The following is a 6,964-nucleotide window of genomic DNA, read 5'->3' as shown; positions in this document are numbered from 1 at the left end:
ATATATATATATATATATTTATATATATACAATGACGAGTTGTTTTTGTTCAGGTTCTTGTTCAGCCATTCACCTTTTGATCTGCCATTAGTCCTGCCAAGGAAAACGGGGCCATAAAAATAAACAGTTGTGCCCTTTAATGATGAAATTTGTTCAAGCGGGACACCTCGTTTTTTCGTGTTTTGGCAGGAAAACTAAATCAAAGAAAAAAACCGGTTCTATTTTTACGGGAGAATTTTTGATCAGGCTGGGATACTTTTCTTTCCCAGTTTTGACAGGCGAACTCGGTCAATACAATGGCGAGTTATATTTTTATATAACAAAATATTCTTTAGGCTGTGCTAGTTGCCTTTTCGTGTTTTGGCAGGAAAATTGGGCAATAATAAAAACCAGTTGAGCTCTTTAATGATGAAAATCTTTCAAACGGTGCAACCATTTTTTCCCTGCTTTGAAAGGAAAACCAGATCAAAGTAATAACCAGTTGTATTTTAATGATGAGATTTTGTCCAGTCTGAGATATTCTCCATTCCCTGTTTTGAAGGCAAATTCGGTCATTACAATGACGAATTGCTTTTTTATGACAAGGTTTTTTTTTCAGGAGTTGCTTTTTTTGTTCAGGCAGTGCTATCCGCCTTTTCGTGTTCTGGCAGGAAAACTGTGCCGAAATAATAACCAGATGTGTGCTTTAATGATGAAATTTGATTATACATGACAGATCTTTTTTCCGTGTTTCGAAAGGAAAACTAGGTCAAAAGAAATAACCAGTTCTACATTTAATGATTAAATTTATGTAAGTTTGTGCCATTCGCCTTTTCGTGTTTTGCAGGAAAACGGGGCCATAATAATAACCAGTTGTGCGCTTTAATGATGAAATTTGATTAGGCAGGGCAACCTTTTTTTCCGTGTTTTGGAAGGAAAACTAGGTCAAAGTAATATCCAGTTGTATTTTTAAGCATGAACTTTTAATCAGTCTGGGCTACTGTTCTTTCCCTGTTTTGAAAGGCGAATTCGTTCATTACAATGACAAGTTGTGTTTTTAGGACAAACTTTTGTTCAAGCTGTGATATTGGCCTTTTCGTGTTTTGGCAGAGAAACTGGGCCATAATAGTAACCAGTTCTGCGCTTTAATGATTAAGTTTGAATAAGAAGGGCAACTCTTTTTTCTGTGTTTTGGAAGGAAAACTAGGACAAAAAAATAACCAGTTGTATTTTTTTCTGATGATATTTTTATCAGGTTTGGGTTTAATATTAACCAATTGTGCTCTTCAATGATGAAATTTGTTCAAACGGGGTAACTCATTTTTCCGCTTTTTGACAAGAATGTTTGTCTAAGTAATAACCTGTTGTATTTTTACTGATGATATTTTGATCAGGCTGGGATACTCTTGTTTCCCTGTTTTGGCAGGCGAACTCGGTTATAGCGATGACAAATTGTATTTTTGAGGACAGATTCTAGTACACGCTGGGCTATTCGCCTTTTCGTGTTCTGGCAACAAATCTTGGCCATAATAATAACCAGTTGTGCGCTTTAACGATGAAATTCCATTAAGCAGGGCAACCCTTTTTTTTCCGTGTTTCGGAAGGAAAACTAGGTCAAAGTAATAACCAGTTCTATTTTTATTGATCAACTTTTTTCAGGCTGTGCTAATTGCCTTTTCGTGTTTCGGCAGTACATCGGCCATAATGATAACCAATTGAGCTCTTTATTGATGAAATTTGTTCAAAGAGGGTAACTCGCTTTTCCGTGTTTTGACAGGAATATTGTCTAAGTAATAACCAGTTGTATTTTTAATGATGATAGTTTGATCAGGCTGGGATACTCATCTTTCCCTGTTTTGATAGGCGAACACGGTTATTAAAATGACAAGCCGTATTTTTAGGACAAATTTTGTTCAGTCTGTGCTATTCGCCTTTTCGTGTTCTGGCAGCAAAACTTGGCCGTAATAATAACCAGTTGAGCGCTTCAATAATGAAATTTGAATAAGCAGGACAGCTCTTTTTTCCGTGTTTCGAAAAGAAAACTAGGTCAAAGTAATAACCAGTTCTTTATTTAGGGATTAAATTTATTTAAGGCTGTGCTATTCCCCTTTCCGTATTCTGACAGACAAACTGGGTCATTATAATAACAAGTTGTTCTCTTTAATGACAAAAGTTTTTCAAGGGAGGCAACTCGTTTTTCCGTGTTTCGACAGGAAGACTAGGTCAAAATATTAACCAGTTGTGTTTTTAATGATGAACTTTTGATCAGGCTGAGATACTCTGCTTTCCCTGTTTTGAAGGGCGAACTCGGTCATTACACTGAGGAGCTAAAATTTTAAAAACATTTCATGTTCAGTCTGTGGTATTTGCTTTTTCGTGTTTTGCAGGAAAACGGGGCCATAATAATAACCAGTTGTGTCTTTATTGATGAAATTTGTTCAAGCGGGAAAACTCGTTTTTTCGTGTTTTGACAGGAAAACTAAGTCAACAAATAACCAGTTGTATTTTTAATGGTAAACTTCTAGGTCAAAGTAATAATCAGTTCTATTTTCATTGTTAAACTTTTGTTCAGGCTGTGCTATTCACCTTTTCGTGTTTTGGCAGTAAAACTGGGCCGTAATAATAACCAGTTGTGCTCTTTAATGATGAAATTTTGTCAAACGGGGTAACTCGTTTTTCTGTGTTTTGACAGGAGTATTGTTTAAGTAATAACCAGTTGTATTTTCTTCACTGAGAATATTTTGATCAAGCTGGGATACACTTCAATCCCTGTTTTGACAGGGAACTCGGTTATTAAATTGTTAAGTCGTATTTTTTAGGACAAACATTCCTTTTTTTCCGTGTTTTGGAAGGAAAACTAGGTCGAAGTAACAACCAGTTCTATTTTTAGTGTTAAACTTTTGTTCAGGCTGTGCTATTCGCCAATTTTTGTTTCGGCAGTTAAACTGGGCCGTAATAACAACCAGTTGTGTTCTTCAATGATGAAATTTGTTTAAGCGGGGGAACTCGTTTTTACGAGTTTTGACAGGAATATTGTCTAAGTAATAACCAGTTGTATTTTTTTACTGAGAATATTTTAATCAAGCTGGGATACGCTTCATCCCCTGTTTTGACAGGGAACTCGGTTATTAAATTGACAAGTCGTATTCTTTTAGGACAAACTTTTGTTCAGGCTGTGCTATTCGTTTTTCCCTCTTCTGGCAGCAAAACTTAGCCATAATAACCAGTTGTGCGCTTTAATGATGAAATTTGATTAAGCAGGGCATTCCGTTTTTCCGTGTTTTGGAAGGAAAACTAGGTCAAAGGAATAACCAGTTCTATTTTTAATAATAAACTTTTGTTCAGGCTGTGCTAATCGTTTTTCCCTGTTCTGGCATCAAAACTTAGCCATAATAACCAGTTGTGCGCTTTAATGATGAAATTTGATTAAACAGGGCATTCCATTTTTTCCGTGTTTTGGAAGGAAAACTAGGTCAAAGTAATAACCAATTCTTTTTTTAATAATAAACTTTTGTTCAGGCTGTGCTATTTGCCTTTTCGTGTTCTGGCAGCAAAACTTGGCCATTATAATAACCAAATGTGCTCATTAATGATTAAATTTGATTAGCAGGGCATTTCTTTTTTCCGTGTTTTGGAAGTAAAACTAGGTCAAAGTAATAACAAGTTCTATTTTTAATGTCAACTTTTGTTCATGCTGTGCTTTTCGCCTTTTCGTGTTTCGGCAGTAAAACTGGGCCGTAATAATAACCAGTTGTGCTCTTTAATGATGAAATTTGTCTAAGCTGGGGAACTCGTTTTTGCTTGTTTCGACGGGAAGACTAGGTCAAGGTATTGACCAGTTGTATTTTTTTGATGAACTTTTGATCAGGCTGGGATACTCTGCTTTCCCGGTTTTGACAGTGGAACTCGGTCATAACATTGACAATTTGTATTTTTATGTCTATTTTTGTTCAGTCTGTGCTATTCACCTTTTCGTTTTCCGGCAGGACAACTGGGCCATTATAATAACAAGTTGTGCTCTTTAATGATGAAATTTGTTCAAACGGGGTAACTTCGTTTTTACGTGTTTTGACCTGAACATTGTCTTAGTAATAACCAGTTGTATTTTTCAATGATGATATTTTGATCAGGCTGGGATACTCTTTTTTCCTTGTTTTGGAAGGCAAACTCGGTTATTAAGAAGACAAGTCGTTTTTTTAGGACAAACATTTGTTCAGGCTGTGCTATTCACCTTTTCGTGTTCTGGCAGCAAAACTTGACCATAATAAAAACCAGTTGTGCGCTTTATTGATGAAGTTCGATTAGGCAGGGCAACCCTTTTTTTCGTTTTTTGGAAGGAAAACTAGGTCAGAGTAATAACCAGTCCTGTTTTCAATGATAAGGTTTTGTTTGGGCTGTGCTATTCGTTTTTTCGTGTTTCGGCAGTAAAACTGGGCCATAATAATAACCAGTTGTGCTATTTAACGATGAAATTTGGTTAAGCGGGGAAACCCGTTTTTGCAAATTTCGACAGGAAGACTAGGTCAAAGCAATAGCCAGTTGTATTTTTACTCATGAAGTTTTGATAAGGCTGGGATACTCTGCTTTCCCTGTTTTGACCGGCGAACTCGGTTTTTAAATTGACAAGTCGTTTTTAGGACAAACTTTTGTTCAGGCTGAGATATTCGCCTTTTCGTGTTTTGGCAGCAAAACTTTACCGTAATAAAAACCAGTTGTGCGCTTTAATGATGAAATTCGATTAGGCAGGGCAACCCTTTTTTCCATGTTTTGGGAGGACAACTATCTCAAATAATAACCGGTTCTGTTTTCAATGATAAGCTTTTGTTCCGGCTGTGCTATTCGCCTTTTTGTGTTCTGGCAGCAAAACTTGGCCATAATAATAACGAATTGTGCTCTTTTATGATGAAATTTGTTCAAGTGGGGTAACTCGCTTTTCCGTTTTTTGACAGGAAAACTAGTTCAAAGTAATAACCAGTGTATTTCTACTGATAATATTTTGATCAGGCTGATATACGCTTCTTTCCCTGTTTCGACAGGCGAACTCGGTCATTACAATGACGAATTGTTTTTTTATGACCGACTTTTGCTTAGGCTGTGCTATTCACCTCTTCGTGTTTTGGCAGTATTTCTGGGCCAGAATAGTAGCTAATTGTGGTTTTTTTATGATGAAATTTGTTCAAGCGAGGTAACTCGTTTTTCCGTGTTTTGACAGGGAAACTAGGTCAAAGTAATTACCAGTTGTATTTTTACTCATAATTTTTTGATCAGGCTGGGATACTCTTCTTTCCCTGTTTCGACAGGCGAACTCTGTCAAAACAATGACAAGTTGTTTTTTTATGACGAAATTTTTTTCAGGCTGTCCTTTTGGCCTTTTCGTGTTTCAGCAGTAAAACTGGGCCATAATTATAACGATTTGTAGTGTTTTATGATGAACTTTGTTCAAGTGGGGTAACTCCTTTTTCCGTGTTTTGACAGGAAAACTAGGTCGAAATAGTAACCAGTGTATTTCTACTGATAATATTTTGATAACGCTGAGTTACTCTTCTTTCTCTGTTTCGACAGGCGAGCTCGGTCATTACAATGACAAGTTTGTTTGACTGACTTTTGTGCAGGCTGCGCTATTCAACTTTTCGTGTTTTGGCAGTAAAACTGGGCCATAACAATAACCAATTGTGTTCTTTAATGATAAAATTTGCTCGAGCGGGATAAACGTTTTTTCGTGTTTTGACAGGAAAACGAGGTCGAAGAAATAACCAGTTAAATTTTTTATGATAAGCATTTATTCAAGCTGTGACACTCTTCGTTTCCGGTGTTGAAGGCGAACTCGGTCATTACAATGACGAGTTGTATTTTTATGACAAATTTTAGTTCAGGCTGTGCTATTCGCCTTTTCGCGTTTTGAAAGGAAAACTGGGCCATAATAACAAACAGTTGGGCGCTTTCTTGATGAAATTTGATTAGGCAGGGCAACTCTTTTTTCCGTGTTTTGAAAAGAAAACTAGGTCAAAGTAAAAACAAGTTTTATGTTTACTCATGAACTTTTGTATTTTTAATGATAAGCATTTATTCAGGCTGTGACACTCTTCGTTTCCGGTGTTGAAGGCGAACTCGGTCATTACAATGACGAGTTGTATTTTTATGACAAATTTTAGTTCCGGCTGTGCTTTTCGCCTTTTCGAGTTTTGAAAGGAAAACTGGGCCATAATAACAAACAGTTGGGCGCTTTTTTGATGAAATTTGATTAAGCAGGGCAACTCTTTTTTCCGTGTTTTGAAAAGAAAATGTCGTACAGATTTAGAATCTGTAGATTTGAATTGTTTCGTAGTGCCAATCAGTGTTCGTTATTGGGCCAATTTAAGAGTGAATTGGCGGAGCGAATTCAAGCTTTCTTTTGTTATTCAAATATTGATTATTTGAATTACAAATTTTAGGTTGATTTGGCGGAGCGAAATCACGTTCAACTATCTATTGGGTATTTCGCTTAGCGAAAGATACCAAATTTTTGATGCGTCTGAATTTAGGCTTTGGCGGATCGAAATCTTGTTAAGAGAGAGAGTCAACTATTTTTAATTAAGAAATTGAGTAGAATGAAATTAGGCAAGATTAACAAACTGCTTCACAAATTGTTCACAAGATAACATTACTAAATGGCGGCAACTGACAATCACAAGACAAGGTGAACAGACAACAATTCATGCTTAGGATATAAACAAATTAACGAGTATGAAATCTTTGTATTTGATCTTCAAAATTAAACTGAATAAATGAACAAATTAAAATGAAGAAATTGAACTAAATTAAGTTAACAGAATTTGAACTAAATTGGTTGCACCGAATTAAGGAACTCAAACTAAAAATGTACTATTGTACCACATTTCCCCCTTGGCGGAAATAAATAACATGTTATTTATCAGAAAATTAGTAAGAAATATGTACTTGTTAAATAATTAATACTGTAATGTTTGAGACAAAGTTTTGAATGGTC

This window comes from Convolutriloba macropyga, chromosome 12, assembly GCF_964194025.1.
Source record: "Convolutriloba macropyga chromosome 12, txConMacr16.3, whole genome shotgun sequence".
NCBI lineage: Eukaryota > Metazoa > Xenacoelomorpha > Acoela > Convolutidae > Convolutriloba > Convolutriloba macropyga.
Note: the sequence above shows the minus strand (reverse complement) of the source record.